This window comes from Tamandua tetradactyla, chromosome 12 (assembly GCF_023851605.1).
Source record: "Tamandua tetradactyla isolate mTamTet1 chromosome 12, mTamTet1.pri, whole genome shotgun sequence".
In the NCBI taxonomy this organism is placed as follows: Eukaryota; Metazoa; Chordata; class Mammalia; order Pilosa; family Myrmecophagidae; genus Tamandua; species Tamandua tetradactyla.
Window position 1 is genome coordinate 60,857,380 of NC_135338.1, and position 27,674 is coordinate 60,885,053.

Below are 27,674 nucleotides of genomic sequence, written 5' to 3' on the forward strand. Positions count from 1 at the left end.
CTGCTCTGGGAGAGGCTGGGCAGGAGCACAGTTGTCCCCTGACCCCACTGGAGCTCCCAGCTGGCCAGGGAGACAGTTGTAACTATAAGAACATAACCACTGGGCCCATGGTTCTGTTCACGACCGCTCCCTCCACCCAGGACAACCCACCCAGAGCCTGGCACCGTGGGAATGCAGGAAATGTTGGTGAATGAATGAATGAATGAATAGGAGGAAGCTGTGGTAGGTGGGAAAGCGCTGGACTTGGAATCTGGGTCTCAGGGCTGATGCTCTGCAGCTTGGTGGCCCTGGGCAGGTCCCACCACCTCTCTGAGCCTCTGGACCCTCTGGTGTCATCTCATCCTCCTGCTGAGGTGGTAGACTTCCAAATGCATGCAGAAAAGCTGGCTCAAGCCCTCGAATTCACAGTGAGCTGGCCCTGCCCTTTCAGGAAGGGCCGAGAGCCTGTGAACACTCCAGAATCCAAGATGGGCCCTGGTTTTGAGATGCTGAGATCCTTAACTAAAGAGCTGACCCTCCTCTCCCGGCTAAGCCCAGCACCAGGGGATGTGAGTTTGCAATGAAGAATCACCATCTTAGTGTCCAGAGAGCGAGAAGCCCCTGCAAGCAGGTCTGTGTGGTCAAGGGGCAATGGGTCAGGCTTGCAAAACAGGCAGGGCTCAGCCTGCTGGTTTTTGGCTCTGGCTACTCATTAGAATCACCTGAAAGCTCATAAAAATACAGATGCTCAGGCCCACCACGGACCATTCGACCCAAACACCTGTGGATGGGGATTCAAATGCGCAGGCAGGGCTGGCAACCCTGGCTTCGAGGTGCATCTTGCTCATTGGCCTTGGGCTGAGCCTGAAGCTCACCAACCCCACACTACCCCCAGCCTCGCTTATGGTGCAGAAATAGGGAGCTCAGCATTCCTACTCGGGGCTGGCAGCCCCATCAGCCTTGCCCTTTGCTTTTCTTTTGCTCATCCCAGTGCCATTTGCAGGAGCCACATACGGTTTCCACCTTCAGTTCCTGGGGCTCCTTTCTAGTTGCCTTTGAATCTGACACCAGGCCAGTGTGAGGATAAAGTAAGATCACATGCGGGAAGGTGCCTGGGAGACCATCCCCCAGCACGCCCTCCATGCAAGTGGCACCTGCACCTGGTCTTGTCATGGTTTTTTGTGGCTGCCATAACAAATTACCCCAAACCAGGTGGCCTAAGATTGACTCTCTTATGGTTCTGGAGGCCCAAATCTGAAAATCTGTGTCACTGGGCTGAAATCCAGGTGTCACCAGATCCGTGCTCCTTCGGGGAGAATCCTCATGGGAGAACCCTTCCTTGGCCTTCCTTGGCCTTCCTTGGCTTGTGGCTGCATCTCTCCAATCTTAAAAGCCAGCATCATCTCTCATCTGTCTGCTCCATCTTCACATCCCCTTCTCCTCTACATGTGTCTGCATAAGAGTTCCTTCTGCCTCTCTCTTTTAAGCTCACTTGTGGTTGCATTTAAGGCCCACCCAGATAATCCAGGATCACCTCTCCATCTCTAGGTCTTTAATTTAATTACATTTGCAAAAACCCTTCTTCTTTCAAGGTGACACTAACCGAGGGGTTGGGGCCCTGTCATTCAGCCCCCTGCGAGCGCTGGGAGGTTGGCAGGGAGTGGATTATCCTTTGCTGTTCCAAAGGAGAAACTCTATGGCTCAGAAAGTCATAGCAGGCAGAGGCAGGACCAGAGCCCAGATTTTGGCCCACCTTCAGGGCTCTGGTCAACTCCCAAAACAGATGACCCTGAGGAGATGGAACTAGTGACACTGGGCTGTCCTTCTTAAGGCAGAGCAGGTGGAGGGATGAACTCTGGAGCTTTCACCTACTGCTGCTCCTGCCTGCTGTCCAGCATCCTCTGGAAAGCAGGGAGAGTTGGAGAACCTCAGGTGGGTATCTGAGGGAGGTATTTGGTATTGGAGGTGTGTAGATCAGGGGGCAGGGAGACATAGGAGACACCTTAAAGCCTGCAAAGGAGGACAGGCTGGTGCCAGTTCTTTCAGCAGCCACATCCCAGGCAGCCTGTCCAGGGAGCTGAGCACATCCCCTGCTGAACTTGCAGATGGTCCACACCCTTTGTCTCTCCCTTTCTGAAGCCAAACTAAAATGGCAGTTGTGGTTTCAAAATATGCCCACAAATCCCTGGACACTCCTCTTTTCCAAAGATGGGCCCTATTCCCCATTCCCCTGAGTGTGGGCTGGCCTTGGTGACTGGTTTCTATTGAATGCAACATGGTGGAAAGGACAGTGTATGATTTCTAAGACTACTTCTTAAAGTCATGTAGCCTCTGGCTAACGCTGCCTGGGACGGCTGGCTCTGGGCGAGCCACCACCATGCTGGGAAGACATATGAGCAGCCCCGTGGGGAGGCAAGGTTCAGCCGCAGCACCTTGGAAGTGTGCCCTTCAACATCAGCCAGCCCCCAGGTAGCTGCAGCCCTAACTGATGTCCTGAGTGCAACCTCAGGACAAACTCTCAACCAGGACCCCCCAGTTCCTGGTCTTCCGAAACCAATATAACAAATGTTTATTGTTTTAAGCCTCCACTCAGAGTTGTATTTGCTCAGCAATAGAGAATTTATACAACAGTAGAAACAGAAGGAATATAAACCCACAAGGAATATGAGAAGAGATGTCTGCAGATAGGGATTTCAGTGTGGTGTTGGAGAACAGAAGGCAGATGCAGGGGTAGAAACTGACATGGCAGAGGAGAAGCAGCCACATAAAGGACTTTTCTGCTGACAGGATATGAGTTCCCGGGTAGATACAGGGCTTGGAGAAACCAGAGATGGGAACTTGGTTGAAAGTTTGCATGCAGGTCTGCTGGACATCCTGCTCCTGAAGCCCCCAGCCTGGCAGCCAGATGACCAGACTCCAAGCAGGAGATTATAGATTTAATCCCTAGAGAGAATGAAGGGGGCAGCTCCAGGCACTTTAGTGAGGGCATGGGAAAGGAAGGTAGATTTGGGGCTAAAAACAGGAGCATTACTTAAACTCCAGGAATTCTAGACCCTTCCCTATCACTAAATACATGCATTCTGAGAAGCACATTTGATTATTTGGGGAATTTAGAAAACCTGAGAGAAAGAGCCCCAAATGTAGATACTTAGGGGGTTTACACCCCAGTAAGTTAGCTTACTGTCTTATTACTCCAGAGGGAAGTCTACCATTGACAAGCACCTCCCAAGCACAATGAACTTTGAAATAATGATTTGGTGTATCGTTTAAAAATAGGACCAGAAGCTAAAGATCACCACATATCTAAGGAAAACTTCTGACATGGAAGAAAAAGACCAAAAAGTAAAAAGTGGGGGGAAAAAAACAGGGAAGAAGTATCCAGAGAGAGCCAAGAGAATATATTGTATACATAAAACAAGAACAGTAGGTTATGTAAAAGGAACACTCAAGAGCTAAGAAAGTGCTCTTAGAAGTTGAAAACGTGACAGATTTTTTTAATTAAATAAAAGTTTTGAAAGACACAGAGAAAAAAATCTCCCAATAAGTAAACTCAAAAAAATGTATATATAAAATACTAGAAAAGAAATAAGAATCAGAAGATCAACCCAGTAGGTCCAAAATCAAATTAAAAGTGAGAGAGAAGAGACAATGATAGAACTTGGAATATGGAAGGAAGGAAAGTATAAAAAGTTTAATACCCAAAATTCATCTGGGACTGTAGAAACCAAGATTCTCCATGGAAAAGGCCAGCATAGAAGTGAAAAACAGGCTATATCAGGTACATCATTGTAAAATTTCAGAACACCAGGGACAAGGCAATCCTTAACACTTACACAGAGACAGAGACAAAGGCTCTGGAGTCAGAATGACATTGACATTCTCACAGCAACTCCAGAAGCTAAACGATCATGAATCAACGCCTTCAAGATTATGAAGGAAAATTATTTCAATACCTATGCCATCAAGTGTCAAAGATGAGCAAAACATTTTCAGATGAAGAAAACAAAGAAAAAAATTATCACCCAGACAATCTTTCCCTAAGATGAGGAAATAAGCCAAGAAACAGGAAGACACAGAATTCAGGAAGCGGGGAGTCCCGGGGAGGAAGGGCTTTGCAGCCAGAGGGACAACTGGTGACCATTGGGACAGACCAAGCAGAAGCTGACCAAGAAAGAGAAAACAACCTACATTCCTGAGGGGCTTAACTATCTTGAGAGGAATTTTAGAACTCTGTGGGAGCATTTGGTGATAAACCGGTGACAAGCACAACAAGGAGACAATTATTAATCCCCTAGGAAAACCCAGCAGTACAAAGAAGGAAATACCGTTCTAGGACACAAGATGGGTTGCACTGGAAAGGGCGTGAGTAAACTGAACCCTCTGCATTCATAAGAAAAAAGGAGTGGATGATGTCTCAAATTGTAGCGTGGAGAGACAGCAGCATGGGCGTGTTGTTTTCAAAAATGGGGATAAGCTTCAGAAGAAACTCCAAGAATTGACAGTGGTTGCTTCTGGGAAGAAGCAATCAGAGGTGGAGTACATGAGGCAGAAGAATACATCTTGTAATTGTTTTTGATTTTTTTAACTCTGTATATATGATTTCAAACCAAAGTCTGGCATTGAACTTCCCATTAGCAACTCAAGATTGTAGAAGACCGCAGAGAAAGCAATGCCTTGAAACTCCGAGGGAAAAGGATTTCCTGCCGGGATGCTATGCCCCACCTAAAGAATCAGCTGAGAACAAGGCTGGAAGATAAACATGTTCAGAAATGCAAAGTCTGAAAACAAAATAACACACAAACAAACCCTGCCACACACTTTTTAGAAAGCTTTTGGGGCATGTGGTCTATGGGAAGGTGAGAACAGACCAGGAAACAAGAAGACGAGGAGCGCAGCGAAGGGCTGGCAGGATGCAGGAGAGCCATGGACACCTTGTGGGCAGAGGGTAGAGGGGTTGGCCAGGGACGGCCCAGGGCAAAAGGGGCAAGGTAAGCTATCAAGATAGCTGAGCATTTCACAATACCATCCCCAGATTCAGAGTGGATCAGATGGAAACATTCAGAATCGATGCATAAACACCTTGCAAGAGAAAGAAAAAGAGTGACCTCCTGGGCAAAAACAAGCAAACAAAAAAGCAAGGCTCTACCAGAAGAGAAACCGTCACTGACCACTTTGGGCTGACTTTCAGGGAATCACATTTACATAATCATAAGCATTGCCAGTGGTCAAGGAAAGCATGGATAAAGCCCTACAGATTCTGAAAGAGGGGAGGTGGATGTGGGATGGTGGCTTCATCTGTCACAACAGGAAAGGGAGAGAAATGTCTAGAATTCAAAAATCAAGAAATAACAACATAAGGGCGGGTCACACAGTTCAGTGGCAGAGTTCTAGCCTGCCATACCGGAGACCTGGCTTTAATTCCTGGTACCTGCCCATGCAAAGATAAACAAAGAAATAACAACATAAATACATTGGGTAAATACGGAGGTCAAAACCAGAAGGAACTATTAAAAGTGGCAGACAGTTGCTCTAGGGAGTCAAATAGGTATAAGGAATCAGTTACGTTCTTTCCAAACAATTTAGTATTATTTTCTAAGTGCATGCATTATTTTGTTTGCAATGTAAATAGGTTTTTTTTTAATGATAAAACTGCCTGGGGACTGTGGCGTGTGAAACAAGCCAGGAGGAGCAGGAGAGCCCCTGGAGGGTCCCAGCAACGCCCAGGCCCTGGGCCCCAGACCCCACCGCCTGGGATTCCACCCGTGCAGACAGCTAGCACATTTTTGCAAAGGTTTCCAGTTAACAAACACTCTCTGGCTGTCCCCTCAGCCCATCCTCCCAACAAGCCTGCAAGGTGGGCAAGAATTATTATTTTCCCAACAGAAGCTGAGGCTCAGGTAAGGGAGATGCAGCCACAGGGGAATTTCAGAGCTGGGTGTCTCCTGGTCCAGCGGCTCTCAGCAGGTGGGCAGCAAGCCTTTCATTTGACACGTGAAATGTATTCTTCCTAATATAATGTCGCACATTTGGCTCTTGGTGCCTGTCAGAGGGACCTTCAGCCAAGTGTGCAAATGCGGGGGAGGTGGGGGAGGATGCCCTGTTGACAGCTGGGGCTGCAGTGTCTGGAGACCCCTGAGAACCGGGTCCCGGAGTCCACAAGCCAGCCCTGCCATGAGAGCAGACCGGCTGCCCTGACTCTGGCCCTGCCTCAGGTGGAAGGTCCACCCAGAGCTGGGCAGCGACCACGGGTGCTTGGGGGTGCAGGGAGTCACTGGGTTCAGGGAAGGGGGTGGGCCTGAGTCATGCTTCTCGCTGACTAGTTCACCGCTGTTGCAGGTGGTTTAATCGCTTCAAGTTTGTAGCCCCAAATTCTAGGGTTCAAAAGTGGTTTCTGTGCTGCATGAATATATCTCAATAAAACCGCATTAAAAAAAGGCACCTTTTATATGACATTGTGCCTTGATCAAAACTGCAGAACTATACAACACTGAGAGTGAGCTCTAATGCAGCTGGGCATTCTGGTCACTAATGTATCAGTACGAGTTCATCAGTTATAACAAATGTACCACACTAATGCAAGCTGTGAATAATAGGAAACAGTGGGCAGGGGTGGGAGATGCATGGGAATTCACGCTTTCTGCACAATTTTCCTGTGAACCCAAAACTGCTCTAAAAAATGATGTTAAAAAATTATTTTTTTAAAAAATTGAAGTCTCTCTCTCTTTTTTTGAGTGTAGCCTGCACACGTCGAGGCTGACTGGTTCCCTCAGAGAACAGAGAAAGATATTGAGACATGTCAGGAAAGATTCCTTTAAGGAATCTCCCCTAGTGTCTGCATGTGGATCTGTTGTTTACTTCAAGGTGGCCAGGAGAGGCACACGGGAGCAGGTGACATGCAAGGGCTTTGAAACCCTTCTATGGCCCGATGCCTGTTGAACCCGCAGCTCCAGCCCAGGCTGCTGTGCGCAGCTCCGGACCTGCCTATGGAATGGCCCAGCCGACCTGCCCTTTGGCCTCACCCACTTGGCCAAAACCTAAAGGGGAGCCTGGCTCTTCTCAGCACTCCCCGGGGATGCGTCAGCAAGTCCTGACGACCATCCTCAAGGTGTCCCTGCGTCTGCCTTCACTCCCGAGGGGCTGCCATGACACCGCCGTGCACATGGCGTAAGACAGCTCAGAGGCTGCGAGTCCCGGCGCCCCCTCTGCAGGCTCGAGGGGAGACTCTCCTGGCCTCTTGTAGCTTCTGGAGTTTGCCAGCAATCCTTGGTCTTCCTTGACTTGTCGATGCAGCTCTGTCTTCTCTGCTCGGCCTTCTTGTCTCCATCCTGGCGTGTGGCCTCATCTGCCTCCTCTTCCCTCCTCATGACTGGTAAATCATACTGGACTCACCTCCCTCCCCGACCCAGTTTGGCGTCATATAACAAAGCGCTCCTTCCAAACAAGACCTCGTTCTCAGGTTCCAGGCGTTAGGACTTGAATATGTCTTTCTGGGGAATACAGTTCAACCCGTATCGCTGACCCTCCCACTTCTTCTATCGTGGACTGCTTCTCCCAGCCCATGCCGCCGCCCTCTCTCACCTGGGCTGCAGGGACAGCTCCCACCTGGGCTTTCTGACCCTGTTGTGAACCCAGCACAGGCCGTCCGCGGTGAAGGGAGCACCTCGTCATGCCCCTGCTCCAAAACCTCCCACGGGCTCCCACGTGCGTTCGGCTGCTCACCTGGACCTTCCAGGGTCTGGCCTTGGCCACTTCCCTCTGTTCCTCCTCCCTCTGCCCCAGTCACTGTGATCTCCAGGGCTGGAGCCTTTGCCTGGCCTTCCCTTCTTTCTGGAAGACTCTTCTCTGGAACTCAGCCAGCCTCCTCCTTCCTGGGCCTCCGCCTCCTAGGCCCCCTCCCCATGCCTGGACCCCACAGGCACAGAGCAGGGGCTCAGCCACACCCAGGTACCCCCTGGCTGCTGGGGCTCCAGCTTGGAGGGAGGAGGTGCTCTCTTGCAGGAGCATAACCCCCCCCCCGGTTCTCTTTAGAGCCGCTCCTGTCTGCAGGGATTGCAGGGGCTCTCGCTGGGCAGGGGGCGAGCACGGTGGAGCAGACCCCCACAGAAATACGTCCCAGGCCTTGCACACTTCCTAGGTATCGGAATGTCCTCAAACCATGTCCGTGTGACCTGGTGCAGTGGGCAAGCGTGACTGCCCTTGGCGGTCATAGGCGAGACGATGACACTGTGGAATGGACAAGCTGTGTCAGTGGTGATAGTGGCTCCTCGTCCACTGCCTCACTAGCCCTCCTCCCCCCAGCCCCCCAGGGGCAAGCCCTGTTGCCAGGCCCAGTGTTTGTTTTTGTTTAATAATTTCATTGAGGAATAGCCACATATGTACAGTCCAACCATATTATACAATCAATGACTCACAATATCATCACATAATTGTATATTCTTCACCATGATCATTTTTAGAACATTTGTATCACTCCAGAAAAAGAAGAAAAAAGAACTCATACATCCCATACCCCAACCCCTCCCTCTCATTGACCCACAGTAGTTCAGTTTACCCAATTTTTACCCTTTATCTCCCCTATTATTTATTCATTTTTATCCTTTATTTTTTTACTCTTTTGTCCATACCCTGGATAAAAGGATCATCAGACACAAAGCCTTCACAATCACACAGTCACATTATAAAAGCTATGCAGTTATACAGTCTTCTTCAAGAATCAAGGCTACTAGAACACAGCTCAACAGTTTCAGATACTTCCCTCCAGCCACTTTAAAACACCATAAACTAAAAAGGAATATCTACATGATGCGTAAGAATAACCTCCATGATAACCTCCCGACTCGGTTTGAAATCTTTCAGCCACTGAAATTTTATTTTGTCTCATTTCTTTCTTTCCTCTTTTGGTCAAGAAGGCTTTCTCATTCCAATGATGTGGGGTCCTGGCTCATCCCTGGGAGTCGGGTCCCATGTTGCCAGGAAGATTTACACCCCTGGGAGTCATGTCCTACCTAGGAGGGAGGGCAGTGAGTTCACCTGGCAAGGTGTCTTAAAGAGATGCCACATCTGAGCCACATAGGAGGTTCTCCGGGGGTGACTCAGGCACAATTATCAGTAGACTTAGCCTCTCCTTTGCAGGAATAAGCTTCATAGGGGAAAGCCCCAAGTCTGAGGGCTCAGCTTATTAAATTGGTTGTCCCCACTGCTTGTGAAAATATCAGGGAAGGGGAAGTTTAACATTTCCACCTTTCTCCCCAGTCACCCAAGGGGACTCTGCAAACAGAGTCTCTGCCCACATTGGCACATCATACCTACCTATACAAACCAGCAAGGTCTCGTGCCCTATTTAAGAGTCTATGTAAATTGGTGTGGGAACACTGCCCCCTCCTCTGAATTATTAACCACGGGACCAAGACCTATACATCATCCTTCTTCTGACCTGGTAGAATACTATAGCTAGAGAGTGAGGAAAGGCAGCTATAATTCAGGATGAAATTTAGGCTCCAGAGGTTAATACCCACAGAGGAACAATCTGAAGCCTTAGAAAATCCTATCTCCCCCTCCTCACCTATGCGGGGAATAGATATATCTCTACTAACTGGGGTGAATCCTGGTGTAGGTCATTTAGCAGAAGAGAGAGATCCAACCTAATTTCAGTCTTAGTACACTCTGACCCTCCATCTTATCTTCACCCTCACCCTGATCTTAACTCAGTATTAATATTCTCATTTGTAAAATGGGTATCATTTTGGGAAGCATTAATTCTACCAACTTCCTCCATGGGATTGTATAATGATTAAATAAAATAATTTACATAAAAAATGTGAACCTTGTTAAGGCTGCAGCATGATACAAAAGTCATTTGTTGTTGTTGTTGTTGTTATTTTGTATTTAGCAAATGTGCTTATATCTTTTCCCATGGCAACTTCTTATAAAGCCAAAGTTCACTGCTGAACTGCCCTCCCACATTCATTCCCCTGTCCAAACAACTTCTAAAGCACCAGCTCAAGATGTGTCTCTGTTTTCACTGAGAGTCTTTGACTTTTAAAAAACTTTGTCTTTAACTATATTGTATTTGAAAATTGGCTTCTTAATAAAGTTTAATTTGGCACTTGGATTCAAAAAAAAAGAGTCTAATAAAAAAAGTTTAAAAAAAAGAGTCTATGTAATTATGGTGTTCCAATAAACTGACCATACAAGTTAAATTAGATAATGCGCTACCCAAAATATAAAATTTTCACCAAATAAACATCTCTCCCTTTGATTTCACATAAAGGTTGAAGTTTGAAAATATGGGGCCAGGGCCGTTTTACAGTCTCAGTAACTAAGACTTAACAAGATTTAAATAAGCACATTGTGGAAATTGCAATTTAACCTAGGGTGTCTCACTCCTGCCTGATGATACAAATCCAGTGGGACACTTCTAAGAGTCCCAGACCCTTTCTTGAAGATTCTGATTCACTCTTTCTGGGTGGGGCCTGGAATTGGTCTATTTAGCCGGTGCCGGGCAGGATGGAGGGGCTGGAATGTGAAAGTTCAGGAAAGGCAAAGTGACCAAGAGAGGACTTCTGGGCACCCCCCACACACCCCTCCCCGCCCCCAGCCCCAGCCTCCCCATTTGTGTTATTTCACAATTAGGTGACATTTAACCCATGGAGGTGCCGAGCTGCTCCCCCATTGCTGGACATGAGGATTATCCCCAGGGCTGCACTAGGATAAATAACTCCATGGGGACATGTTTGAGCACGATTTTGTTTTCCTGTTGCATCGTTTCCTCAGAATAAGTTCTGAGAAGTGGGATTCCAGAGGTGGAGGATGGGTATTTTCCCACGAAGCGGCACCTTCCAGGCCAGCTGCCCTCACGTAGTCTGGCCCCAGGATGACCATCTGGCCTTTCTCCAGCTTCTAGGAGGGGCAGCTGGCAAATCCGGCCGGGCACTTCCGGAGGAAAACGACAGATCGGTGCTTTCCTGTAAGAGCTCATTGCTGCTCCATCCGTCCACGGCTGTCCAAGCCAGGAGGGCCCACCCGAGGTAGCTCAGCCAGCCCAGGAAGGATTTGCCTTGCAGAGGTCACAGGAAGTGAGGAAACCGTCCCTCCCTGGAGAAGCTGGTCTGTCAGCAGCTTTGCTGGAAACCGGGAAAGGAACCCAGCAGGCAGATAATCCCTCTGTCTTTTCAAACCACAGCGGCTTCTGGCCCCTCCACTCCCGGACCTGCCTGACTGGAATGGCTGGGTGCTCCTGGAGACAGGAGGTGCCCTCGGGCAGGGGGGCCAAGGAGGCCCTGCACTGAGCTGGGACTTTTTCAGGGAGTCCTGCCCCCTGCCTGCCATGTCCCAGGTCAGCTCATCCCAGCGGGTCTGAGACTACTTTACAGGCAGGACCAGGGTCTGCCCTGTCTCAAACTCAAGGTGGTGAGTCCTCTGTCCCTGGAGATGAGCAAGCTGAGGCCACACAACCATCTTTCAGGGATGTAGAGGAAGTGGGACTCCTATGGCCCAAGTGCCCACCCTATGCCACTCCTTCACTACTCTGCTCTGTGTGTCATCCCCTTTACAGCTGAGGAAACTGAGGCACGGCAGTTAGCCTGACTTGCCTGGAGATCTGAAGACAGTTGACTCGTCCATGAGTCATTGCTCCTGCTTCCAGAGTCTGCCCTTGACCAGCTCTACCAGCTGGTCACTGCGGGCACAAGAGCTGCCCTCATTCACACCCCACAGTGGGGTAATTACCCACTGCCTCCCACTCCGAGGCTGTCAGCCCTATTCACCCCCATGGCCCTCCCTGGTCAACCGGAATGGCCACTTCTGGCTTGGCTTGGGTTCTTCTATAGGAGGGGGACACCCCCAGCTGTTAGGGAGTGGAGATGGGAGCCTTGCTGGGGCCATCTCCTCAGAAGGACTCTCTCCGCTCATGACTCCCAGTGGCCCAGGCCACCCAGCCAGGACCCACTGACCACAGGTGTTTATAGAGAACCTTCTATAGCATGCTCAGGGACAAGATCTCCCCATCTCAGCCTGGAGATATGCCCTTTTAAAAGATAACTTGAGGGCGGGCCGCGGTGGCTCAGCGGGCAAAGTGCTTGCCTGCTATGCCGGAGGACCTCGGTTCGATTCCCGGCCCCAGCCCATGTAACAAAAAACGGAAAAACAAAATACAATAAAACAAGAAAATGTTTAAAGATGTTTCCCTTTCTTCCTTCCTTCTATCCTTCCTTCCTTCTCTCTGTCTTTCCTTAAAAAAAAAAAAAAAAAAAAAAAAAAAAAGATAACTTGAAGGGTGCAAGGGTAGTTCAGGGGTAGAATTCTTGCTTGCTCTGCAGGAGACCAGGGTTCAGATTCCCAGTCTATGAACCCCATCCCCCTACACATACACACACACACAAAATTTCAACAGATGGTGCTGCAATAATGGGATAGTCACGTGGAACAAGAATGAAATGTGACCCCACCATAAAGTATACAAAAAAAAAAAGATAATTTGAGAGGGAAAAAATAAAGCCTCACCAATAACTTATGCTTTTGTGCAATTAACCTTTTGTGCCTGGCTGCATGCTTTCTTGTTCTCCTTGTTCCCTGTTCAGTCCCTGCTCCCACATGCTGAAGCTTGTCACGGGGCACAGGTGCATCTGAGGTGCCAACCTTCCCATTGAAATAGATGTTCAGGGCTGAAGGCAGAGGCCCATGACACACCCTTCTTATGAGTCAGGGCTCTCTAAAGAAACAGAACCAACAGAAAACCGCCGTAAATATTGTGGGATTTTATGTAAGTGTTTCATGCAACGGTGGGGATGCACAAGTTCAAATTCCACAGGACAGACTGCAAGCGTGAAGGTTTTCCATGAATTCCCCAGGAGAAGCTGGCTGAAGTAGAGATGAAAGTTCTCTCTTCTAACTGCTGAAGTCATCACCTCTCCTTTTAAAGTCTTCAACTGATTGGACGAAACCTCTCTCATTGCTGAAGACGCTCTCATCCATTGATTGTAGATGTAATCAACCATAAATATGATCAACTTGCTGATGATTTAAGTCCACAACCTATCCTTGTGGTAACTGTTGGGTCAGTGCTTACTTGACCAGACAAGTGGGCACATCACCCGACTAAATTGACACATGGACTTAACCATCATTATCCACCCCTTCTTAACCAGGCACCTTACACACATCACCTTAACCAATCTTAATCTCTGAATAAAAAACCATAACAGATATTTTTCACCTAACAATACTTAGCTGTCCTGCATGCAACTAGCTGCACACTAAATCTCTCCAGAATAGGGTGCAAGTCCTTGGATAATGTTCACTCTTAAACTTGATATCCTGTAACTTAAATACTGCAACATGAACAATACAACTTACGTCATGTGATAAGGGTTAAGATAGAGAAGAAAACAAGATATCTGCTTTATGTATAAATACAAACATATTCATAACAAAATAAGGAAGAATTATTCATACCATTCAGCAATTTCTGTAACTGGACACGTGGTTATACATTTATTACCACCTTCTTCCACTATCCATTCCATGTTTTCTTTACCCTTAGCAAGCACCTCAGCTGGCTGTGGTTCTTTGCCTGGTGGGGTAACCCAAACCTTCATTCCTGACGTTCTGGGCCATTGGTAGTTCTGCCTGGATTGGGTTGTTGCAGTTTTCCATTGATTATAATCACAGGGCATGGTAGGACTAAGAGATACTCTAGGGGATCTCCTGTATTCCATGCAAACTCTTCTTTACCTCCATTGTGTAGCTGCAGTCCTATTTCCCCCGATAGTCAGGATCACCCTAGCCAGTACAGTAATCCCCTTCTTTGCCTGTTGATTCAAAGGCATAAAAGCCCAAAGTGGCTGGTTGGCAGTCTTAACTTCCAGGTCATTGGAAACATTGCTGTGTCTCTTGGTAGGAGCACTCCTGTTTTTGCAACTAAGACCTGTAGAACAACAGAACTTACAGTTGCAGGGACAGGAAGCAAAAATTTTTCTAGTGGATCACTAGTGATAATAGTGAGTGGTACCACTCCCGTTTCCACCCTTTGATTCCTGGACCTGTGAATCCTGGCAATAGGAGAAACAGCACCATAGAATGGATGCTGATTTAGACCATACATGGTCTCCTGGAGAATACTGCCCCAGATCTGCAACAGCTATTGCCACCTAGTTGGCATCATCACTGAGTCTTCAAAAGGCCATTCCATCGTTCTGTCAATCCAGACACTTCAAGATGATGGGGAATATAGTAAGACCAGCCCCTGAGCATGTGCCCATTCCTGCATTTCATTTGCTGTGAAGTGGGTTCCTTGATCAGAGGCAATGTTGTGTGGAACACCATGGCAGTGGATAAGGTGTTCTGTAAGTCCATTGATAATAGTTTTGGCAGAAGCATTGTGTGCAGGGAAGGCAAACTCATATCTGGAGTATGTGACTATTCCAGGTAGAACTAATCACTGCCCCTTCCATGATGGAAGTGGTCCAAGGTAATCAACCTGCCACCAGGTAGCAGGCTGATCATCCTAGGGAAAGGTGCCATATCGGGGACTGAGTATGAGTCTCTGCTGTGGGCAGATTGGGCACTCAGCAGTGGCCAGAGACAGGTCGGCCTTGGTGAGTGGAAGTCCATGTTGCTGAGCCCATGCATAACCTCCATCGCTCCCACCATGCCCACTTTGTTCATGAGCCCATTGGGCAATAGCAGGAGTGGCTGGGGAAAGAAGGTGACTGGTTTTCTTATCCACTTAAAAATCCTCTGCTGGAAAACTACAACCTCCAGATGGGGTCCCTCGACCAGATAAGTCTTGAAACCTAGAGGGCTCAGCCTCTCCAAATATCAGATAATTCTATCTCCTACCCCAAATTATTGACAAACCCTTCCAACATGAAAAATTTAGAGTGGCCATAGCCCAAATACCCCTAAAGAGGGGGATGAAAAGATCAAAGATGATGGTAAACTTGTACAGAGAAGATAGAATTTGACAAATGAATGTGATTGCTGAATCATTAAATTTATATCTCTTTTAGTCTCTAGTATCCTAGAGCAGCTAGAAGTAAAAACCTAAAATTGTGGAATTGTAACTCATGTCAAACTCTGAAATATGTTCTACAACTAATTGTGGTGCTGTGCTTTGAAATTTATGGCTTTTTTTTTCACGAAAAAGAAAAAAAGTTGATTACGACGGTAAAAAAAATATTTATGCCTTCAAGCCTCCTATATTCTGGAGCATCTAGAAGGAGAAAACCCGAGAGGATCATGTGGTAGCCTATGACAAACTCTGGAATCTGTCCTGTAACTACTTGTTGAAGCATGCTTTGAAAACTATGCTTTCTTATTTCTTTGCTTTGTATATATGTTACATTATACAAAAAATTGAAGGCTTTGTTTGCCAAAAAAAAAAAAAAAAAAATCTTCTGCCGAAGTCACCTTCTGGTGAGCATTCATGTGGAACACAAATTTTTCATGTATTTTTTGCCCACTCAGAAATGTCTATCCACCCACCTCTTCCCTAGACCTCTTTGTCACCAATTTTCCAATCATGCTGCTTCCAAGTCTCTGACCATCAGCTAAACCATTCACAACAGCCCATGAGTCAGTATACAAATGCACCTTCGGCCAGTTCACCTTCCAAAGAAAATGAGCAACCTGGTGCACTGCTTGAAGTTTCACCCACTGGGAAGGTTTCTCTTCACCACTGTCCTGCAGGGACATCCCAGAAAAGGGCTGCGGTGCTGCAGCTGTCCTCTTTCAGGTGCTATCTGCATATTACACCACCAAGTTTTCTCTTCCTCAGACTGTAAGGAACTCCCTAAGGGGCCATAGCTCTGGGCTGGGAAAGATAAGGTAATGTGGCAGGAGTGAGGGCCGTGAATATTTGGGCCATTTTCTCATGTAACTTACTTGTGCCTTCAGGAACTGCTCGAGCCCTATCTCTGATATACCATTTCCATTTTATAAATGAGTGCTGCTGTGCATGTCCAAATATATGGCTCGGCAAGTAGGATGGCCAAAAGCTGTTTCTCAAAAGGAGAGAGGTTATCTGCAAAGGACAGTGAGGCTTTACTCCAAAATCCTAAGGGCCTATTGTGATTCCCCTACAAGCGTTTGCCAAAGACTCCAGGCAGCATCTCTATTTGCCGCTGAACGCACTCCCAGCACCATTGGATCTGCCGGATCCTATGGCCCAAATGGCAGAGCAACTTGCACGGCAGCCTGGGCCGGTCACAGAGCCTCCTCTCGTTCTAGCCCCCACTCAAAATTAGCAGCTTTTCTGGTCACTAGGTAAATGGGATGGAGCAACACACCCAACAGAGGAGCATGTAGACTCCAAAGTTCAAGGAGGCTGACAAGGCATTATATCTCTTTTTTGGTCTTAGGAGGCGCCAGATGCAACACCTTATCCTTCACCTTAAAAGGGATATCTTGACATGCCCCACACCCTGGACACTTAGAAATTTCACTGAGGTGGAAGGACCTTGAATTTTTGCTGGATTTATCTCATATCCTCTGACATGCAAATGCCTTACCAATAAGTCTAGAGTACTTGCTGCTTCTTGCTCACTTAGTCCAATCAACCTGATATTTTGGTTCCCAGGGAAGCAAACATATTGCCTGGAGTCTTTATAGTCTCAGTCTGAGCCCTTGGTGTTCTTAAGAGACAACAGGAGTGGTGTTGGTTGGGGTTTAGCAAACCATGGGAATTAGCACAATCCAGCTAAAGCTTGCTTGAGAGCAGCCCCCAATACCCTCTTGACTCCATTTGGTCTCTCGTGGCCACTGATGCCTTTACTTTAGTACACTTTTCTCCCCCTTTTGGTCCAGAAGGTGCTGTTGATCCCATGGTGCTAGGGCCAGACTCATCCCCAGGAATCATGCCCCAAGTTGTGAAGGAGATTTTCACCCTTGAATGCCACGTCCCACATGGGGAGAGGATAATGATTTTCCTTGCAGAGTTGGGCTTAGACAGAGAGAGGCAACAGAGAAGTTTCCTGGAAGCAACTCTTAGGCCTCATTTTGGGGAGTCTTAGCTTCTCCATAACAGAAATAAGTCTTAACAGAATAAGCCTCACAATCCAGGGCTTGGCCTATTTTCTTGGGAATCCCCAGTAGTTGAGAGGATACCTGGGGTTTCCCAGGTCAGAAGGTTTAATAGTGCTGTGTATATATATTCCACCCCCTGTTCAGACCCACACAGAATTCTACCAATATTTTTTAATTATCAGCTCACTATAATCTGAAATGTAACCTGGTATTACATTATACAGAATTGCAAGGCTTCGTTCCCATTCTGGACTCCAGTAGTTTGGGTTGTTTAAATAAGCCATCCAGACAGGTGGATTTAGATTATATGTAACAGAAAATTTAGTTTCCAGACATACTAAACCTCTCTGCTTTTAGTCTCATAAAGTAGGTGAAAGTCTAGTGTACACACACTATCACCTTTTACCCTGTATTCTAATTTACCTTAGACCCAGGCAGATCGGCTTCATTTTGAACTCTGATTGAGGCCTGCTCCTCCCTCTGATTACTGTAACTGTTATCGAACAGAAATATGCTAACTTTCAGGGCTGCAGCACTCCATTTCTGGGTCTTAGGTGTCACAGAGTTACTGAAAGTTGCAAGGAAATACCAGCTGGTGCACATATCGCTCAGTTCCTCAGAATCTAGCAATACATTTATAACTTCAGAGTAAGTGTGGCTGCAATAAGAGCCTACAATCTAGGCTCCAATTTTCTTATGAGTATTTTCTGAGATAAACTTTAGCATGTTTCTGGCTTATTTTGCCCAAGACATTGTCCCCAAGGTTTATTCTGTTTGTTGTATGCCTCTTGACATCTTTTCCTTTCTGTAGCCGCACCACATCCCATCATATAATTGTATCACAGTTCACCATTCTGCCTCTCAGTCACTGTACCCTTCAGCTCCCTGCATCTATTGGGCATCATGGCTAATGTCAAAATAAACAAACCATGTCTTATTATCCTCACTTGGTTGTACAATCAGCAACACTCTCAAGTTTAGACAATTTTTGTTGATCCATAATGACAAAGAACTGGTAAACACAAGTTGATCACTTGTACCCTTACCACTTGTCCTTCCCCCATACCCCAGTTAGTTGCCCCTGGTAGTGCTGTGGTACTGCTGATGTCTTCCTGTTAACTAATGGCCATAGCTTGCATTTTTAGTTCCCCCCCATACCCCTCCTCTATTGACTTTTTGTCCACTATTGAAACTTGGAAATATTTCATGCAAGAACTTATTTATAATTGTAGATTTAATCAGTGAGATACATGTACTATTGTGGTAGCTAGATTCAGTTGTCAGCTTGGCCAGGTGAAGGCACCTAGTTCTGTTGCTGTGGACATGAGCCAGTGGTAAGTGAACCTCATCTGTTGCTGATTACATCTGCAGTCGGCTAGGAGGCATGCCTGCTGCAATGAATGACGTTTGACTTAATTGGCTGGTGCTTAAATGAGAGAGTGCAACGTAGCACAGCCCAAGCAGCTCGGCATACCTCATCTCAGCACTCGCAGCTCAGCCCAGGCCTTTGGAGATGCAGAAAGAAATCACCCTGGGGAAAGCTTTTGGAACCCAGAGGCCTGGAGAGAAGGCCAGCAGAGATCGCCCTGTGCTTCCCATGTAAGAAACAGCCTCAGTGGAAAGTTAGCTGCCTTTCCTCTGAAGAACTAACAAAACAAATCCCCTTTTATTAAAAGCCAATTCATCTCTGGTGTGTTGCATTCCGGCAGCTAGCAAACTAGAACAACTATATATCTCCTTTCAGTCATATCCACCTTAAATCTGGCAATGTTATTTATAAACATGCTAATTAGTTACCATCACTTCTATCCATTGCCTCACACTTAGGTTCAAGCTCACCGGGTAACCTTTCCCCTGTCTCTAGCTTTTGTGTACCTCTAGGTCTGTTATATTCTGTAGTGTAACCTCTGAGATTATCTTTACCAGAGTCATATTATCAAAATCATGCAGTGTCTATTCTTTTGTGTCTGACTTATTTCACTCAGCATTATATCCTCAAGGTTTGCCCACACTGACATATTCTTCAGGACCTTATTTCATCTTACTGCTGCATAATACTCCATCATACGTATATAACCACATTTTGTTTATCCACTCATCTGTTGATGGGCACTTGGATTGTTTCTGTCTCTCGGCAATTGTGAATAGTGCCGCTATGAACATTGGTGCACAAATGTCTGTTCATGTCATTGCTTTCAGCTCTTCTGGGCATACACCAGATATCGGATATTCCCGGGTCATAGGGCAACTCAATATTTAGTTTTCTGAGGAATCGCTAAACGATCTTCCACAGCAGTTGCACTATTATACATACCCACTAGCAGTGAATAAGTGTCTAATTTCTCCACATCGTCTCCAACATTTGCAGTTTTCTGTTTAATAGTAGCCATTCTTATAAGTGTGAGGTGATATCTCATTGTCATCTTAATTTGCATTTCCCTTTTATCTAATGAAAATGAGCATTGCTTCATGAGGTTTTTAGCCACCTGTATTTGCTCTTCAGAAAAATGTCTATTCATTTCCTCTCCCTATTTTACAATTGAGTCATTTATTCTTTCGTTGTTGAGTTGTTCAATTTTTTTTTATGTAAACAGAATATCAAACCTTTATCTAATACGTGGCTTTCAAATATTTTCTCCCATTGAGTTGGCTGCCGCTTCACCTTTTTGACAAAGTCCTTTGAGGCACAGAAACTCTTGATCTTAAGAAGTTTCCATTTGTCTATTTTTTCTTCCATCCTTATGCTTTAGGCTACCTCCTGTTACTAATCTTGAACATGTTTCCCTGCATTTTCTTCTAGAAGTTTTATGGTACTGGCTCTCACATTTAGGTCTTCCATTTTGAATTAATTTTTGTATAGGGTGTGAAGTCGGGATTCTCTTTCAGTTTTGGGGGGTTATTGATATCCAAGTCTCCCATGCCCATTTATTGTCCCAGTTCATGATAAGATTTGGGGGCCATATAAGATCAATTGTCTGTAGATTTGGTGGTCCATCTCTGCACTTTTGACTTTGTTCCATCGATCGATACTTCTATCTTTGTGCCAGTACCATCTTATTTTGTCCACTGTGGCTTTATAGTAAGATTTAAAGTCAAAGAGTGTTAGTCTTCTCACTTCTCTTCTTTTTTAGGATGTCTTTATTTGGGGTCTTTATCTATTTGGGGACTTTTTCTCTTCCAAATAAATTTGATAACTAGCTTTTCCAAGTTTTCAAATTAGGTAGTTGGGATTTTGATTGGTGTTGCATTGAATCTGTACATCAGTTTGGGTAGAATTGACATCTTAATGACGTTCAGCCTTCCTATCCATGATCATGGAACGTCTTTCCATCTATTTAGGTCTTTGATTTCTTTTAGCAGTGTTTTGTCATTTTCTGTGTACAAGTCCTTGACGTCCCTGATTAGGCTTATTCCTAGATACCTGATTCTTTTGGTCACTAGTTTGAATGGATTTTTTTCCTTAATTGTCTCCTCAGATAGTTCATTGCTTGAGTATGCTAACATTACTGACTTGTGTACATTAATCTGTTATCCCATCACTTTGCTGAATTTGCTCATTAGCTCAAGAAGCTTTGTTGTAGAATTCTCAGGGTTTCGTAAGTATAGGAGCATGTCATCTGCAAATAATCAAAGTTTTACCTCTTCTTTTCCTGTTTGGATGCCTTTTATTCCTTACTCCTGTCTAATCACTCCAGCTAGGACTTCGAGTACAATGTTGAATAACAGTGGTGACAATGGGCATCCTTGTCTCATTCCCAATCTTAGGGGGTCATACCTTTTTTTTTAATAACAATATCCAGCATATCTAGGAACAACTAACCTACTTCCTTATACTTTTTAACTCTACAAAACTCTGTTAAGATGTCAAAAATACTCTCACCCAGAGCCTTGTTTCTTATAAGCAATTAGTTATGTCCAGTGGTGATATTTTGTGTACCTCTATTGCCAACTGATGACATGGGCACACAGTGCCATCTTGATTATTGGAAATAGAGTCATTAGGGCCTTTGAATCTAATCAGAGTAAAGAACTAATTGCACAAACCCCAGAACCAATTCAGAAAGTTCATTTTTAAAGTTCTGTTTCTCAAGAACCACTCCTGGCACCTGTATGAGTCAGGGTTCTCTAGGGAAACAGAACCTATAGAAGCTACCTGTAAATATGATGAGATTTTATAAAAGTGTCTCACACAATTGTGGAGATTCACAAGTCCAAATTCCATAGGGTAGGCTGCAAGCTGGGAACTCGAAGGTTATGCTGGTTTGAAAGGATGTATGTACCCTAGAAAAGCCATGTTTTAATCCTAATCCCATTTTGTAAAGGTAGCTGTTTCTCCTAATGCCTATTCAGTACTGTATGTTGGAAACTTTAATTAGTTTGTCTCCATGAGATGTGACTCAATCAAAGGTGGGTATTAAACTTGACTCAGTAGAGAGGTGTCTCCACCCATTTCAGGTGGGTCTTGATTATTTGTGGAATCCTATAAAAGAGGAAACATTTTGGAGAAAGTGGGAGAATCTGAGAGAGCAGAGAATGCAGCAGTACCATGAAGCAGAGAGTCCCCCAGCCAGCAACTTTTGGTGATAAAGAAGGAAAACGCCTTCTGGGGAGCTGGAGAAGAAGCCAGCAGATAATACCATGTTCACCATGTGCCTTTCCAGATGAGAGAGAAACCCTGAACTTCATCAGACTTCTTAAATCAAGGTATCTTTCCCTGGATGCCTTATTTTTGACATTTCTACAGACTTGCTTTAATTGGGACATTTCCATGGCCTAAAAACTGTTAACTTGCAACTTACTAAATTCCCCTTTTTAAAAGCCATCCATTTCTGATATATTGCATTCTGGCAGCTAGCAAACTAGAACAAAGAATTTCCATGAATTCCCCCAGGAGAAGCTGGCTGACTGAAGCAGAGATGAAAGTTCTCTCTTCTGACTGCTGAAGTCATCACTTCTCTTTTTAAAGCCTTCAACTGATTGAATGAAACGTCTCATTTCTGAAGACGTTCTCCCTAGTGGATTGTGGATGTAATCAGACATAAGTGCTGGTGTCAACTTACTGATGATTTAAGTCCTCAAAATGTCCTCAGAATAGCTGTTAGGCCAGTGCTTACTCGACCAGACAACTGGGCACAAGTTCACACATGAACCTGACCACCAGGTTCATGTGTGACCCTTTTACTCTAGGTTGCATCGATTTACTGAGTATGGTCTTTGGGTCACTCTGTCCAAAGAGTTGTGTTCTCTCCTAACTGCCCTGCTGTTAACGTACATTTTCCCATCCACCAAAAGGACAGTGTAAAGAACCTGTTCCCCAAACGCACTGTCATCTGTCACACCTCCCTGCCTTTACCTGACCCTCTCTGCACATGGCTAGCACCCATGCCAGGACCCAGCTGTTCAAAGACCTTCTCCTTCTGCAGAGTCCCAGCCTCCCCACCCCAGGGGTGGCACCAGTGCCCAGTGCCAGCCCTGCTTGTCCACCTGCCTGGCCCTCCTTTCATCCCCAGGGTTCCTAAAGACGGCAGAGGCAGCCCTGGGCATGCAGTGCCCAGGTTCAGGTAGGCCTGGGCAGGTGGATGAAACTTTCTGAGCCTCAGTTTCCCCATTTGTGGAGAATTACAACATTAAAGGGTCGTAAGGACCACAAATCAAGTGCAGAAAGTGCTCACTTGGGCATGGGGTGGGTTGCTTCTTGGTGTTCCTCAGGCCAAAACTGTCCTCGAGAAGTTCACAGCCTAGCTGGGAGTGATAGAGCAGGCCGGGAGAAATTTCATGAGAGAGAGCCATGTGTTATGGTAACTATTAGGAAGGAGCAGCGATTCCCACTGTTCTGTGGTATTTTGAGGTTGTTATGCACCCCTGAAAGGTCATGTTTTCTTAATCCATTCCTGTGGGCGCAGACCTATTGTAGGTGGGAACTTTTGGTTAGGTTGTTTCAAATGAGATGCAACCCACCCCATTCAAGGTGTGTCTTAATCCTCTCACTGGAGTCCTTTATAAGAGAACAAAACACACAGAGAACCTAAGAGAGGCAGAAGCTCAGAAAGAGGTAAAATGAAGAGCTGCTCACAGGAAAAGAGAAGCTGAAAGGAATCCACTGAAGCCAGAAGCTGAAGCAATGAAACCCGGGAGAGAAGGACCAGCAGACATTGCCATGTGCCTTGCTACCTGACAGGTGAACTCAAGCTTGCTGGCAGCCTGTCTTCAGAGAAGGTATCATCCTGTTGATGCCTTAATTAGGACATTTTCAGGGTCTTATAATTGTAAACTTGTAAGCTAATAAATCCCCATCGTTAAAAGCCAGTCCTTTTCTGGTATCTTGCATTTCATCAGCTTTAGCAAACCCAACAGTCTCCATGTGCACAGGTGTGGAGATCCAGAGCTTGGGATGAGGGCAGGTCATTGCACGAAGCCACCTACTTGACTGGAATAGACATCAAAGGTCATCAACCGCCTCATGGGGGAAAGAATGTACAAATGGTATCATAAACAAAGCACTGGAACTCCCCTCCCTTAATCACTGCTGATAACAAACCTCTAATCCCTGTGTCAGGAAACCCTGTTGAAACTCTGTTCTCACATCCTTGTCCTAAACCTTATAAGCCCTTGCACTCTCCCCTCCCCTTTGCAGAGTATTGACTTCCATTTTCCACAGCCAGCCACCACTGGGGAAGAACCCTCTTCTGTTGGTAAGTCCTAATAAAGTCCATGTCCATCACCAGGCCTGATGTGTCCTTTGGTCTTTGGGCTGCCCAGACACAAGCCCTCCAAGAGCTGGGTTGGAACAACAAGCAACAAAGCTGGGAAAGAACATCCCAGGAAAAGTTGAAGTTGTATGTGCTGAGTTTTCATAGCCCTGCCAGCACTGACATCATTTTCACAGAGTTGTGAGTATGTGTGCACACACACGTGTGTGTGTGTGTGTGATCTAATAAGGGTTCCTATACTGTGTTTCTCTGAATGACTGTTACCCTTTAAAGCTGGCTCTGGGAAGTACGATTTCTTAAAGTATGAGTCTGGGAAAAATCATTCTCCAGTGGCTGGAGACTGTGAAATGAGCTCAGCTCAGGAGAATTTGGGGAACTTGGGAGAAGCAGTGCATTTGTGATAATGATAGCCACACGCAGTGCCAGAGAACAGAGAACCTGGCACGCAGCAGGCGGCCCCCAGGCTGCTCTCCATGTGGTTTAAGGAGTAAGGAGGGCCTTTTCAGCTGTCCCACTTGGCTTGAACTGCCCAGAACTCCACCATCACCCATGCCCCTTCAATAAAGACAGAGGCCTTGGTCAAAATGTAAATATTTTGCCTGGAGAGGGGACACATTACTTATTATGATTATTTTAATATTCTTATTGAGATATCTTCACACATGTACAGTCCATCCAAAGTACACAATCAAGGGCTCACAATATCATCACGTAATTGTATACTCATCACCATGATCATTTTTAGAACATTTGCATCACTCCAGAAAAAGAAATAAAAAGAGAAAAGAAAAAACTCATACATCCCATACCCCTTTCCCCCCTCTTCTCATTGACCATTAGTATTTAAATCTACCCATCTTTCTAACCTCTTATTCCCCCCTCCCATTATTCATTTATTTTTCCTTATTTTTTTACTTATCTGTCCATACTCTGGATAAAAGGAGCATACAAGGTTTACACATCACACGGTCACATTGTAAAAGCTATATAGTAATACAGTCGTCCTCAAGAATCAAGGCTACTGGAATACAGATCAATAGTTTCAGGTACTTCCCTCTAGCCACTCCAATACACCATAAACTAAAAATGGTTAGCTATATAATGCATAAGAATAACTTCCAGGGTGACCTCTCAACTCTGTTTGAAATCTCTCAGCCACTGAAACTTTATTTTGTCTCATTTCTCTCTTCCCCGTTTTGGTCAAGAAGTCTCTCTCAATCCCATGATGTCAGGTCCTGGCTCCTACCCGGGAGTCCTGTCCCATGTTGCCAGGGGGATTTACACCCAGGGGAGTCTCATGTCCTGTGCAGGGGGAGGGCAGTGAGTTCATCTGCTAAACTGGCTTAGAGAGAGAGGCCACATCTGAGCAACAAAAGAGGTTCTCTGGGGGTGACTCTTAGGCACAATCATAAGAAGCTAGCTTCTCTTTTGCAGGAATAAGTTTCACAGGGGCAAACCCCAACATTGAGGGTTCAGCTTATTGAATGGGTTGTCCCCACTGTTTGTGAAAATAACGGAATTCCCCAGATGGGGAAGTTTAACATTTCCGCCTTTCTCCCCAGTCGCCCAAGGGGACATTGCTAATAGCCTTTTTATTCTCTGCCCAAATCGCTCTGTGATGCATCAGCACATCACACCAACATGTACAAACTAACAAGCTCTCCCGCCCTATTCAAGATTTCATGTAATGATATTGTTCCAATAAACTAATGATACAGAATAAATTAGGTAACGCGCTACCCAAAATATAAATTTTTCACCAAATAAACATCTCTTCCTTTGTTCTCACACAGAGGTTGAAGTTTTAAAATATGGCCCATATCATCCTTTACCCTGTATTCTGATTTAACTTAGTCCTATCTAGGACAGCTTCATTCATATCTCCAGTCAAAGTCTGATCACTTTTTCAAATTTTTTAACACATTACTTATTATTGAGGGAAAGGTAATGGTTTGAAGTCGTATGTACCCCAGAAAAATTCATGTTCAGAAAAGATCAGCTAATCCATACTTGTAGGTATAGATCACTGTGGGAGGGGCCTTTTGATTAGGTTATTTCAGAAGATGCATTCCCCAGGTGGGGCCTTAATCCTCTTATTGGAGTCCTTTGTAAGTGGATAAGAGACAGAGAGAAAGACACAGAGAAAAGCTCCAGAGAAGCTAAGAGAGGAAGCCACTGAAGCCAGAAGCTGGAAGCAGTGAAACCCAGGAGAGAAGGGAGAGACCAGCAGACACTCTCACGTGCCTAGCAATGTGACAGAGGAGCTGAGGATTGCTGGTAGCCCATCTTCAGGGAGAAAGCACTGCCTGTTGATGCCTTGATTTGAATGTTTTCATGGCCTAAGAACCGTAGCTTGTAAATTAATAAATCCCCGTTGTAAAAGCCACCCCATTCCCGGTATATTGCATTTCAGCAGTTTTGCAAACCAAAACAGAAAGTAAAGATGGAAACATATTTTTACTGAATACCTACTACATGCTGGGCATGGGACGGGCACCCCTCTCACCTAGTTCACAAGGCAGCTGGCTGCAGGGGGTGTTCCCCACATCTGCAAGTGCAAGAGTGCAGGCTCAGAGGGGCCTGGGGCGTCCGAGGCCTTGGCAGAGTCGGGATTCGAAACAGAGCCAACTCCCCACCCTCACCCTGCCCACAGCACCCAGCCACATCCCCTCCTTGGTTGGGTGCTCTGGAATGTGGGATAAAACCAAGCGAGAGCTTGGAGGCACTCAGACCTGGGGTCAAGGGCAGCCTTGCCCCCAGTTGGCTGTGTGACCTCAACAATCACCTCCCTCTGGGGGCCTCAGCCGCTTCCCCAGGGGGCTACTGTGAAGCAAGCCAGCGATGCAGCCCTGGGCCAGGCCTCGGCAGAGGACAGATCTGCTCTTTTTTTGCATAGGCAGGTACTGGGAATCGAACCCAGGTCTCCGGCATGGCATCTGTTTATTTTCATAATTGCCAGTCCCCCAGGTCTACACAGTTAGGGGCCAGACTCCCGGCCAGGAACCCCCCATGACCCTTCTCCCCCTCTGGCAGTAGCCGGCCTGGAACTGGCTCCCCGTCCCCCCATCCTGGGCTCTGAGAGGGAAGGCAGCCATGGCCGAGCAGCTGGGTTGTGAGTGGGAGTTTATTAGGGGGGACCAGCGCTTCTGTAAGACACCCCGAACCCCTGCCCTAGCAGCAACCACAACCCCTGTCGCCTTCCTGTTCCCCCGGGGCCTAGAGGAGGCCACACTCAGAAACCCAGCACATTCTACTGACCTTCGCCTTACGCAAAGTGCCTCAGTCACGCCCTCTCTAGAGTGGGCAGCCATCACTCACGTCTTCTTTGCGAGCCTTTGAAGAAGTGATTAGTGCCCCTGGTAGAAATTGCACCATGCCTTGAGTTTGACACAAGGGAAGCGCCTGGCCAGGCACTGTCATTAGCGGGTATGAAGCTGCCCTTCCCTGTCAGGGTATTGACAATGGACAGTCACAGAATTTTTTAATTGCTGGGTTCCTTTGGGCTGCTGCGTGGGTTCGCTGCGTGGTAGCATGCAGCATTACAGGGCCCCCCTCTCTGGGGCCACCGCTCGGCTCCATCCCGCTGGACTGGCTGGGTCTCTGCCCTGTGCAGCTCTGCTTCCAGCACCCAGGCAGCAGGGAGGGAGGTCGGAGGCCGGCATGGGCTCAATCCCACTGATTCCCCCTCAACAACCTCACCCCACTTTGCAGAGTGGGCCACAGGGGGCCAGAGAGACTGGGTCACTGGCCTGAGGTCCTCAAGCCACGGGGCAGCTGAAATGTGAAGTTGGGTCTGGGTCCCTGACTGTAGCCTCATGGTTATTACTGTCCCCTGATGTCATCCAATAATAGCTAAGCTAAGAATCATTATTGTGAGGGTGGTGCCCCAAGCAGGTCTGAGTGGCAGCGTCACTGGGCGCAGGTGTCCAGCCAGGGTCCAGAACTAGGCGGGGTCACGTCTCA

The 27,674-nt window shown here is 46.4% G+C and overlaps 1 long non-coding RNA gene across 1 annotated transcript; it reads right to left on the minus strand.

The window, feature by feature from the left end:
• Positions 1-8,013: 8,013 nt before the first annotated feature.
• LOC143651544 (uncharacterized) lies at positions 8,014-27,492 on the minus strand. Its single transcript, XR_013160028.1, has 3 exons — positions 27,411-27,492; positions 26,970-27,155; positions 8,014-8,202 (listed from the first exon to the last, which is right to left on the minus strand). It is a non-coding gene; the product is annotated as an uncharacterized LOC143651544 (long non-coding RNA).
• Between the last annotated feature and the right edge of the window lie 182 nt (positions 27,493-27,674).